We start from the raw sequence: 13253 nt of genomic DNA on the forward strand, positions 1-13253 counted from the left end.
TGGAGGCTCAGTGGCAGAATTCTCACCTGCCATGCCAGAGACCTGGGTTCGATTCTGAATGCCTACCCATGCAAAAAAAAAAAAGGAATGAAGCACTGATACATGCTACAATGAAAAAGTTTTGTTCGATGCAGAAGGGCACATAGTTTATGATCCATTTAGTTGTGCTATCCACAATATAGAAACCCATAGTGACAAAAATTAGACTAGTGGTTACCAGGAGCTGGGGTGGGGGGGGAGGTAACAACGGAATGGAGAGCGACTGCTGATAGTACAAGGCTACTTTTTGGGGTGATGAAACTGTTCTAAAACTGTTTGTGATGATGATTGCACAGTTTTGTGAATATACTAAAAACATCGAGTCCCACAGTTTAAAATGGTGAATTGTATGGTATGGGAATTACATATAAATAATAAGAAAATAAACAAAGAATTCAATTTTTAAAATTTAGAGAAAAGAGTAATGGTAAGTTTTATAATGTGTGTGCTTCAAGACAATACTGGAATCCACTGAATAATTTTTAAATGTTTAATAGTATGCCCATCATATATCATGTGCATTCTTTTATGATGCAATCATAGACAACATCAACCATGAAATGTTCTTGCCAAATATGAACTGTACCTGAGTCTAATCAAATCCACAGGTGTAATTATCAGAAATATTGGCTATAAAGGATCCTGTTGGTGTACAAGGATGTAAACAATGAAATCCAAAATGTAATACTACAGGACACACAATCCACTCTCTTCATCAAAAAAAAAAATCACACAGTAAAAGAAGGCAAGGGATGGTTAGAGATTAAGAGGATTAAGATCTTTCAAACAATGCTTGCAAGAAACTTCTTTGTATCCTAATATTAGCAAATGAAATTTAATGCTATATTTAGCAGACTCATGGAAACTGGAAAGGGATGTTTTTATGTGATTTCAGGGAAAACTAATTTTGTGAAATGCAATGATGATGTTTTGTTATGTTATTTGTAATGCCACTATCTGTGTAACCAAGTAGTTGGGATTTAAGGGTTAATTACGTTTACTGAATTATTACCTAGATAGTCCTTTTTACTTACTGGTATATTTGAGGGAAATGCTTGAGAGCGTTGAATTGAAATCCAGCTCCCTTAATCTCTGAGAATAATCGCATAGCCTTTATCTTGTGCCCTTGTAATTGTAACTAACAATACAGACTTAATATTCACTTGTCCCCATTTATCCAGTTTTTCAACTTTAGAGTCTTGTGATCACTAAAGACAGTCGCCAATATTTATTAACGAACGGTCTTGTGTCAGCCCAGAACTAACCCACCCCAAGTCCAAAGTTATCTTGATAACTGAAACCGGACCGAACCTAAATGGGTCCTCCTGACATACACAGTAGCTTAGCTTTAACCTATAAGTCCCCTATACCTCATTATAATAATAACAGTCATGCCCACCATCATACTGAGGCTGCAGTTTTCTCACATATATCCTGTGACTGAGCATATAATCAGTCTGCGCATGCTCAATAATTAAATAATCTTTAATTACATCATTGGGGCTATTGTGCTCATTATCCTTAGCCTGCTCATCTTTTAATGCTATAAAACTATCCAAATTACTGGGGAGAGATTGAGTTTGGGGCCGATAGACCATCTGATCCCCTGCTTCACACTTAGCAATAAATTCTTTCTCTCTTTGAAAATCCAGTGTCTCAGGAATTGGTCATTTGAGCACACGGGCAAAATAATCCACCACCTTTGTTTGGTACCATCAGTGGGAGAGAATAGTATACTAGAGTGTATGAAATAAACAGTTTATTAGATTTTATGTGTGAAATCATATGACATATGGAACATATGATAAACTACTCCAGCAAAGAAAAAAACTAGCAAGCAAAATGTCCATCAAGAGGTGAATGGAGGGCGGGCCGCGGTGGCTCAGCGGGCAAAGTGCTTGCCTGCTATGCCGGAGGACCTCGGTTCGATTCCCGGCCCCAGCCCATGTAACAAAAAACGGAAAAACAAAATACAATAAAACAAGAAAATGTTTAAAGATGTTTCCCTTTCTTCCTTCTATCCTTCCTTCCTTCTCTCTGTCTTTCCTTTAAAAAAAAAAAAAAAAAGAGGTGAATGGATAAACAAAATGTATGAAACAACAGTTGAATGTTACTCAGCCTTTAAAATGAATGACATTCTGAGGCATGCCACTGCACGGGTGAACCTTGAAGAATAGTGTTTAGTGAAATGAGTCAGATACGAAGGGGCACTTATTGTATGATTTCACTTATATGAAATAGCCAGAATATGCTAACTGATAGAAAATGAAAACAGAGTACAGTTACAAGAGGTGTGGAGTGGGAATGGGGAATTTTTGCATAATGGATACAGGGTTTCTGTTTAGGGTGATGGGAAAGTTCCAGGAACAGATAATGGTGAGGGGAACACAACACTGTGAACATGAGTAATACCACTGAATGGTATGCCTGCGTGTGTGTGAGATAGGAAAATTTGTAATGTTTCCACAATTTTTGAAAAAACAGCAACTAAAGTGACAATGACAATTAAATGCAAAGTATGATCCAGGATTGGCTCTACTAATGGCAGAGAAAACGCTCAAAAGAACATTATTCAGGCATAAGGAAAAAATCTGAATATAACATGATATCAATGTTAAATTATTACTTTTAAGGTTTTTTTCTTGTGAAATATAACATATACTCAAAAAAGCAATACATTTCCAAGTATGTTTTAACAGGTAGTTATAGGACAGATTTTCAAGTTTGGTATAGGTTGCCGTTCCACGTATTTTCATTTTTTATCTGGTTGCTCCAAGACAATGGAGAATGACAGAAATATCAATATAATGGTTCAGCAGTCATACTCAATTGTTAAATCCTATCTTCTCTGTTATACGCCTTCTCTTTAAACAAATAATATACATTAAAGGAATAGTGTCAAAGTACATCACCACAATTATTTGTAGAACATATTTCACAGTTTGGTGTGGGTTATAATTCTATGATCTTAGATTTTTATTTCTAGCTGCTCTAAGATACTGGAGACTAAAAGAAGTACCTGTGTAATGATTCAGCACTCTTACTCGTTTGTTAAACCTCACCTTCTCGGTAAAACTCCACCATCACGTTTGATCTTGCTCACTACCATATGGTTCTGTTTTTACTTTTTTATTTTATAATATAACATATGCATAAAGTAAAGAAAGAAAAAAGCAATTTTTTTCAAAGCACTCTTCAACAAGTAGTTACACGACAGATCCCAGAGTTTGTCATGGGCTACCATAAAATCCACTCAGATTTTTCCTTCTAACTGCTCCAGAATTTAGGATGCTAGAAGGAATATCGATGTTAAATTAAATGAAAACAGATTAGATAGATAGATAGATAGATAGATAGATAGATAGATAGATAGATAGACAGACAGACAGATAGATAGAAAATGGACAGAAATAGATATATGGATATATAGGTAGATAGAGGATAGGTAGGTAAGGAGTGGGGTGGGGGAGAGAGAGGCAGAAAGGGAGAAACGGATGGGGGGAGAGAGAGAAAGAGGAAATGGCACATTCAGGTAAATAGTAAAATTGGTGGACCTAGGTATCTGGGAATGAGTATGCTGGAGTTCTCTGTAAGGGTTTTGTATTATTTTTGCAGCTGTTCTGTAGGTTTGAAATTATTTCAAAATTAAAAGTTAAAAGAAAACAAATAAAACATAATTGCCAGAATATTCATTACTGTTGGAGCTAATTGGGGGGTACATCAAATTTTGTCATATTGTACTCTGTTTTGTGAGCCATAATCAAAAGTAAACAACAGCTGCATGGAGAAGTATGCCTACCAAAACTGATAAGAAATGGTATGAGTTTGTTATTGAGAAATATGGAAACAAACATCAAATATAACAGAACTGATCGTGAATACATTTATAGAAGTGTAATTCGTTGTGTTTGCAAGTAAAATTTAGAGACTGCTGGACTTTTTTTAACTTTCTATTTTGCCATACTTTTAAACTTACAGGAGAGTTACTAAAATAATTCAAACTTCATACAGAGAACTCCAACATAAGCCTATCCCTTCTGCCTCCCAGATACAGAGAACCACCAATATTGATATTTTGACACATTTGCCAAATCATTTTCTGTCCATCTACCAAACTTTCTGTCTGTCTTTATATGTATTTATCAATCATTTTCCTGAACACTTGAGAGTAAGTTGTATACATCATGCTTCTTGGACTGGTGATACTGGCATGTACATTTCCTATAAACAAGGACAGTCACTTATTGTACGAGCCGGGGTTCTCTGGAGAAAGAGAACCAATAGGAGGTATCTGTAAATATAAGATTCATGAAGGTATTGCAAGCCACCACGGGAACATAAGAGTCCAAAATCCATAGGGCAGGCTGTGAAGCTGGCAGTTCCAATGAAGGGTCTCGACAAACTCCACAGGAGAGGCTTGCTGACTGAAGAAACACTGAAAAAGTCTTTCTTCACTGAAAGACTTCAAATGTTTGGATTATCTCGTTGGTAGGAGACACACCTTAGTTGATCACAGATGTGATCAGACACAGATACAATTAATTGGCTGATCATTTAATACACAAGCCTTCCGGTTTTTCAACCAGCCAGGTAATATCCTCCCAGCAATGGTCTGGACAGTGCTCGCCTGACCAGACAACTGGGCATCATCATCTGGCCAAGTTGATACCAGAACCTAACCATCACACTAATGTAACCACCTTAAGTACACTTATCAAGTCCATGAAATTTAATGTTGAAATAAAGCCTACTGCCTACATAGCAAATTTTTTTTTAAATGACTCAGTAATGCCCTTTATTTCTATAACAGGATGTTAGTGGTGTTTTCAGATTTTTGGAGGACCTGTTTACAGGCCTGGCTGGGGTGGAGGCCGTGGCAGGGCCAGCAGATGACCATTCAGCATTCCAATGCTCTTTTTGGTTTAGTGCTGTATAATTGCTGATCACAGCCGCTTTTGCAACATTTTTTACAGGTTTTAGATCAAAAAGAAGAAAGGGAATGCTATCATGCTGTATATCATTCTACAGTCAGATTTGTGGAGCACTTCTTTTTGAATTCTAGACAATTAATTTTGTAGTAAAAAGACTGCACTTTTGAGTTAATAAATATCCATTTGTGCATTCTAGAAGTGAAGTCTTTTTTCCAGGTTAAATATGGTTAAGAAGCTCATTTCATGATGGCATATTTTTAGGCTTAATTTTCTAATTTCTTAAACTTAAATATATGGGGTGAGTCATCAAGAAACAGTATTAATTTCTAATACCTCATTTTCAACAGTAGAACAATAAAAGTGTGCATGATACATGATGAGAAAATCCTGAGTCCACCCATTGTTACTTATTTTTCAGAAGTGAAAATAAGTTTGTTTGACTGGGTTGGTGGCATATTTGTCACTACTACCCTTACCCACCCCCAGCAATACCACTGTCCTCATTGTCACGAAAATAATAAAAAACTCCTTAATATCTGAGAGTCTGGGAATTAAGTGATGAAAAATCCCCCATTTCTTGACTGCAAAATATCATTAAAGCTTTCTTAAAACTATTTGCTAAGTATACATTTATGGTAGTGATAATGGCAGTTAAAGTATTCAGAGCTTGATGTAGTTTCGAGCTGAGATGCAAAAAAGGGAAGAAAAATCAAAGAGCTTGATAAAGAATTCCAGCAACATTGAACCCAGGTAATGAAACTAGATATAGACTTTCTGTCATGTTACAGTGGTTTTTTCTGTTGAAAATTATCTTGTTCAATGGAAAGAAAATGTGACCTGAAGCAGACTTTCTGACATTTCACATTTAATTTAAATAATTCTATATATTTGATTTTCCCAGACAGCATATTTTCATTTGTGGAAAAGACTCAAACTTTACTTTCTTAAACTGCTTGGCATGTTTTGTGACAGAATGTATTACAGAGGTATACTTACTTTTTAGAGGAAATTTTCATGATCCAAAAATTGGGTTCACAGCATTTCCCTTCAAAATGAAAATCCTCATTATGAGTATAATTAAAAGTCATGAATTATATATTTGAATGTGGTTAAAAGGAGAAATTTTAGGTTGTATGTATATTACTAGAATAAAATTAAAAAAAATGAATAGCACTTTACAATGTAAGCAGTGACCGTTAAAAACCACAAACTAAGTGCAATTATAAAAATGGTCTTTCACCAATTGTAACAAATGTACCACATCAATGCAAGGTGTTTATAATAAAATAATAGAGTGGTGTATGACAATGCTGTATTTTATAAATGGTTTTTCTGTACGTCTAGAATTTCTCTAACAAAAAAATTTTAACAACAGCAAAAAAAGAAAATCCTCAATCATTTTAGGATCCCAAAATATTCTGTAGACCTCTTTAGATTTTTTCTACCATCATTTAAAAACGTGTAAGTGTTCCGTATTCATGTACATTCTCTATGACAAAATGCTCCCATATACACTTAAAATTTTCAGTAGGATATCCAAACTTTAGAAGGGGTTAAGTACTCTCCTCAAGATACATTATGTCTCAAGGGATTATGGGGAAAATAAAGACTGTCTCTTAACATAGTGGATGCAAGAGTAGGTGTTGCTGGAATTAGACTGTTCCACAACTCTAACAGTGAATTCCAAAAGACCCGATCTGGTAGCCATTCCCTAACCTCACTCTGCTTCATTTATTTATAATATTTGATAATTTATTTTCAAAAACATTTTCACTTTTTTCTATCCTTTTATTTCCCTTTTCAGATCTCAGAACTCAGTTTCTCTCCCTTTTTTACCCCCCTATATGGGACATTTTTCAAGGTTTTGTCCTCAGATCATGATGAAAGACACATATTCAGGAGGTAATCTGCAATTTTAGAAAGGGAACTGAATTAGGTGTGAGAACTGCATTCACATTCTAATCACACTTCACATTACTGTGTCACATTTGATCATTTACTTTAACTTGTGGAGTTTAAATTTGCCTATCTATAAGCAGTTATATAAAACTATATGCCCTAGCTGACGTTTATGGAGTAAACTGAGGATCAAAAGAGATAACAGATATTACAACTTGGGTAAATATATATACTATGCAAATGATGTTACTTAATATTAATTATTGGTGTTGAGAAAAGCTAGGTAAGTTGGTGCTGTGAGTAATGCTTTTGTGTAAAAGTAATTGGTCCCACAGATGACCGAACCCATGACCTTGTATTAATTATTCCATATTTGAACCAAATGGTCTTACATGCCCTAACCGTATAGAGTATTTCTTCTCAACAAATATTTATCATGAAAGGTAATTTCTCATTATTTTGGAATAGTAATCCACAAAACTTTTGATAGGATACTAACTTTCTTAGCATTAGAGTGTTAGCAGAAGTAGTCATTGTCCAGATTTTAAAAGGCTTATCAAATATCTACATTATCATTTGAATGCACTGTTGAGACCAAGGATGGTGCTATATTAAAAAGCAGTGTATAATCTTTAAAAAATGCCACCTCTGTTGCTATGAATTCTTGGCTCTTATGTTTTATTAACAGCATTTAAACATTAGATTATTATAGGTGCATGGACCTTTTGATTGCTTGTCAATTCCAGGACTTCCTCCTGCATACTCTCAAATGTTGAGCCATCTGACTACCACATCCAGCTGGAGGAGTTGCAACTCCTCATCTAACTCCTTTACCAAGAATAAATAGTATACCATCAAAATTTCCACCTTTGTGGGAAGACGTCCTCCTGCACTAACTTATTCTCTCTATAAAGAGAATCAATCTGTCAAAGCCAAAGTTTGACTACAATTTTTGGTATCTTCTGACATTTGGTGGTCATACGTGCATAAATAACTGAGTAGTTGTGTATGGGTATTGTAAAATGTTTGAGAATTTGTCTACTATTTGCCTTCTGTTGTAAGTTCATCATATGTGCTGGTTTAGCCATTTTATTTAATCCTTGTTCAATATTATTGGGTAGGATCCTTTTGATTAAATTGTTTCCATGGAGATGTGAGCCACCAATTGTGGACAGGAATTTTTGATTAGGTGGTTTCCACGGAGACCTGTCTCCATGCATCTAGGTGTGTCACTTACTAGAGTCCTTTGAAGAGGGAACAACTTTGGAAAAAGCTTCAGAGCTGACACAGGCAGAGACCTTTGGAAATGCAGAAAGAAAACTCCCCTGGGGAATATGTTTGACACCAGAAGCCAAAGAACCAGCAGGCAACAGCCACATGCCTTCCCAGACCTGCCTTTCTTTTTTTTTTTTTTAATTAATTAACAGAAAAAAAGAAATTAACCCAACATTTAGAAATCATACCATTCTACATATGCAATCAGTAATTCTTAACATCATCACATACATGCATGATCGTCGTTTCTTAGTACATTTGCATCGGTTTAGAAGAACTAGCAACACAACAGAAAAAGATATAGAATGTTAATATAGAGAAAAAAAATAAAAGTAATAATAATAGTAAAAAACAAAACAAAACAAAAACCTATAGCTCAGATGCAGCTTCATTCAGTGTTTTAACATGATTACTTTACAATTAGGTATTATTGTGCTGTCCATTTTTGAGTTTTTGTATCCAGTCCTGTTGCATAGTCTGTATCCCTTCAGCTCCAATTACCCATTATCTTACCCTGTTTCTAACTCCTGCTGAACTCTGTTACCAATGACATATTCCAAGTTTATTCTCGAATGTCGGTTCACATCAGTGGGACCATACAGTATTTGTCTTTTAGTTTTTGGCTAGACTCACTCAGCATAATGTTCTCTAGGTCCATCCATGTTATTACATGCTTCATAAGTTTATTCTGTCTTAAAGCTGCATAATATTCCATCGTATGTATATACCACAGTTTGTTTAGCCACTCATCTGTTGATGGACATTTTGGCTGTTTCCATCTCTTTGCAATTGCAATAACGCTGCTATAAACATTGGTGTGCAAATGTCCGTTTGTGTCTTTGCCCTTAAGTCCTTTGAGTAGATTCCCAGCAATGGTATTCCTGGGTCGTATGGTAATTCTATATTCAGCTTTTTGAGGAACCGCCAAACTGCCTTCCACAGTGGTTGCACCATTTGACATTCCCACCAACAGTGGATAAGTGTGCCTCTTTCTCCGCATCCTCTCCAGCACTTGTCATTTTCTGTTTTGTTGATAATGGCCATTCTGGTGGGTGTGAGGTGATATCTCATTGTGGTTTTGATTTGCATTTCTCTAATGGCCAGGGACATTGAGCATCTCTTCATGTGCCTTTTGGCCATTTGTATTTCCTCTTCTGAGAGGTGTCTGTTCAAGTCTTTTTCCCATTTTGTAATTGGGTTGGCTGTCTTTTTGTTGTTGAGTTGAACAATCTCTTTATAAACTCTGGATACTAGACCTTTATCTGATATGTCATTTCCAAATATTGTCTCCCATTGTGTAGGCTGTCTTTCTACTTTCTTGATGAAGTTCTTTGATGCACAAAAGTGTTTAATTTTGAGGAGTTCCCATTTATTTATTTCCTTCTTCAGTGCTCTTGCTTTAGGTTTAAGGTCCATAAAACTGTCTCCAATTGTAAGATTCATAAGATATCTCCCAACATTTTCCTCTAACTGTTTTATGGTCTTAGACCTAATGTTTAGATCTTTGATCCATTTTGAGTTAACTTTTGTGTAGGGTGTGAGATATGGGTCTTCTTTCATTCTTTTGCATATGGATATCCAGTTCTCTAGGCACCATTTACTGAAGAGACTGTTCTGTCCTAGGTGAGTTGGCTTGACTGCCTTATCAAAGATCAAATGTCCATAGATGAGAGGGTCTATATCTGAGCACTCTATTCGATTCCATTGGTCGATACATCTATCTTTATGCCAATACCATGCTGTTTTGACCACTGTGGCTTCATAATATGCCTTAAAGTCAGGCACGCAAGACCTCCAGCTTCGTTTTTTTTCCTCAAGATGTTTTTAGCATTTCGGGGTACCCTGCCCTTCCAGATAAATTTGCTTATTGGTTTTTCTATTTCTGAAAACTAAGTTGTTGGGATTTTGATTGGTATTGCATTGAATCTGTAAATCAATTTAGGTAGGATTGACATCTTAACTATATTTAGTCTTCCAATCCATGAACACCGTATGCCCTTCCATCTATTTAGGTCTTCTGTGATTTCTTTTAGCAGTTTTTTGTAGTTTTCTTTATATAGGTTTTTTTTGTCTCTTTAGTTAAATTTATTCCTAGGTATTTTATTCTTTTAGTTGCAATTGTAAATGGGATTCGTTTCTTGATTTCCCCCTCAGCTTGTTCATTGCTAGTGTATAGAAATGCTACAGATTTTTGAATGTTGAACTTGTAACCTGCTACTTTGCTGTACTCATTTATTAGCTCTAGTAGTTTTGTTGTGGATTTTTCCGGGTTTTCGATGTATAGTATCATATCGTCTGCAAACAGTGATAGTTTTACTTCTTCCTTTCCTATTTTGATGCCTTGTATTTCTTTTTCTTGTCTAATTGCTCTGGCTAGAACCTCCAACACCATGTTGAATAATAGTGGTGATAGTGGACATCCTTGTCTTGTTCCTGATCTTAGGGGGAAAGTTTTCAATTTTTCCCCATTGAGGATGATATTAGCTGTGGGTTTTTCATATATTCCCTCTATCATTTTAAGGAACTTCCCTTGTATTCCTATCCTTTGAAGTGTTTTCAACAGGAAAGGATGTTGAATCTTGTCAAATGCCTTCTCTGCATCAATTGAGATGATCATGTGATTTTTCTGCTTTGATTTGTTGATATGGTGTATTACATTAATTGATTTTCTTAGGTTGAACCATCCTTGCATACCTGGGATGAATCCTACTTGGTCATGATGTATAATTCTTTTAATGTGTTGTTGGATACGATTTGCTAGAATTTTATTGAGGATTTTTGCATCTATATTCATTAGAGAGATTGGTCTGTAGTTTTCTTTTTCTGTAATATCTTTGCCTGGTTTTGGTATGAGGGTGATGTTGGCTTCATAGAATGAATTAGGTAGTTTTCCCTCCACTTCGATTTTTTTGAAGAGTTTGAGGAGAGTTGGTACTAATTCTTTCTGGAATGTTTGATAGAATTCACATGTGAAGCCGTCTGGTCCTGGACTTTTCTTTTTAGGAAGCTTTTGAATGACTAATTCAATTTCTTTACTTGTGATTGGTTTGTTGAGGTCATCTATGTCTTCTTGAGTCAAAGTTGGTTGTTCATGTCTTTCCAGGAACCCGTCCATTTCATCTAAATTGTTGTATTTATTAGCATAAAGTTGTTCATAGTATCCTGTTATAACCTCCTTTATTTCTGTGAGATCAGTAGTTATGTCTCCTCTTCCATTTCTGATCTTATTTATTTGCATCCTCTTTCTTCTTATTTTTGTCAATCTTGCTAATGGCCCATCAATCTTACTGATTTTCTCATAGAACCAACTTCTGGTCTTATTCATTTTCTCTATTGTTTTCATGTTTTCAATTTCATTTATTTATGCTCTAATCTTTGTTATTTCTTTCCTTTTGCTTGCTTTGGGGTTAGTTTGCTGTTCTTTCTCCAGTTCTTCCAAGTGGACAGTTAATTCCTGCATTTTTGCCTTTTCTTCTTTTCTGTTATAGGCATTTAGGGCAATAAATTTCCCTCTTAGCACTGCCTTTGCTGTGTCCCATAGGTGTTGATATGTTGTGTTTTCATTTTCATTCGCCTCGAGGTATTTGCTAATTTCTCTTGCAATTTCTTCTTTGACCCACTCGTTGTTCAAGAGTGTGTTGTTGAGCCTCCATGTATTTGTGAATTTTCTAGCACTCTGCCTATTATTGATTTCCAACTTCATTCCTTTATGATCTGAGAAAGTGTTGTGTATGATTTCAATCTTTTTAAATTTGTTAAGACTTGCTTTGTGACCCAGCATATGGTCTATGTTTGAGAATGATCCATGAGCACTTGAGAAAAAGGTGTATCCTGCTGTTGTGGGATGTAATGTCCTATAAATGTCTGTTAAGTCTAGCTCATTTATAGTAATATTCAGATTCTCTATTTCTTTATTGATCCTCTGTCTAGATGTTCTGTCCATTGATGAGAGTGGGGAATTGAAGTCTCCAACTATTATGGTATATGTGCCTATTTCCCTTTTCTGTGTTTGCAGTTTATTCCTCACGTATTTTGGGGCATTCTGGTTCGGTGCGTAAATATTTATGATTGTTATGTCTTCTTGTTGAATTGTTCCTTTTATTAGTAGATAGTGTCCTTCTTTGTCTCTTTTAACTGTTTTACATTTGAAGTCTAATTTGTTGGATATTAGTATAGCCATTCTTGCTCTTTTCTGGTTGTTATTTTCATGAAATATTTTTTCCCAACCTTTCACTTTCAACCTATGTTTATCTTTGCGTCTAAGATGTGTTTCCTGTAGACAGCATATAGAAGGATCCTGTTTTTTAATCCATTCTGCCAATCTATGTCTTTTGATTGGGGAATTCAGTCCATTAACATTTAGTGTTATTACTGTTTGGATAATATTTTCGTCTACCATTTTGACTTTTGAATTATATATATCATATCTGACTTTCCTTCTTTCTACACTCTTCTCCATACCTCTCTCTTCTGTCTTTTTGTATCTGACTCTAGTGCTCCCTTTAGTATTTCTTGCAGAGCTGGTCTTTTGGTCACAAATTCTCTCAGTGACTTTTTGTCTGAGAATGTTTTAATTTCTCCCTCATTTTTGAAGGACAATTTTGCTGGATATAGGAGTCTTGGTTGGCAGTTTTTCTCTTTTAGTAATTTAAATATATCATCCCACTGTCTTCTAGCTTCCATGGTTTCTGCTGAGAAATCTACACAGTCTTATTGGGTTTCCCTTGTATGTGATGGATTGTTTTTCTCTTGCTGCTTTCAAGATCCTCTCTTTCTCTTTGACCTCTGACATTCTAACTAGTAAGTGTCTTGGAGAATGCCTATTTGGGTCTATTGTCTTTGGGGTGCGCTGCACTTCTTGGATCTGTAATTTTAGGTCTTTCATAAGAGTTGGGAAATTTTCAGTGATAATTTCTTCCATTAGTTTTTCTCCTCCTTTTCCCTTCTCTTCTCCTTCTGGGACACCCACAACACGTATATTTGTGCGGTTCATATTGTCATTGAGTTCCCTGACACCCTGTTCAAAATTTTCCATTCTTTTCCCGATAGTTTCTGTTTCTTTTTGGGATTTAGATGTTTCATCCTCCAAATCACTAATTCTATCTTCTG

This window comes from Tamandua tetradactyla, chromosome X (assembly GCF_023851605.1).
Source record: "Tamandua tetradactyla isolate mTamTet1 chromosome X, mTamTet1.pri, whole genome shotgun sequence".
NCBI classification, from domain to species: Eukaryota; Metazoa; Chordata; class Mammalia; order Pilosa; family Myrmecophagidae; genus Tamandua; species Tamandua tetradactyla.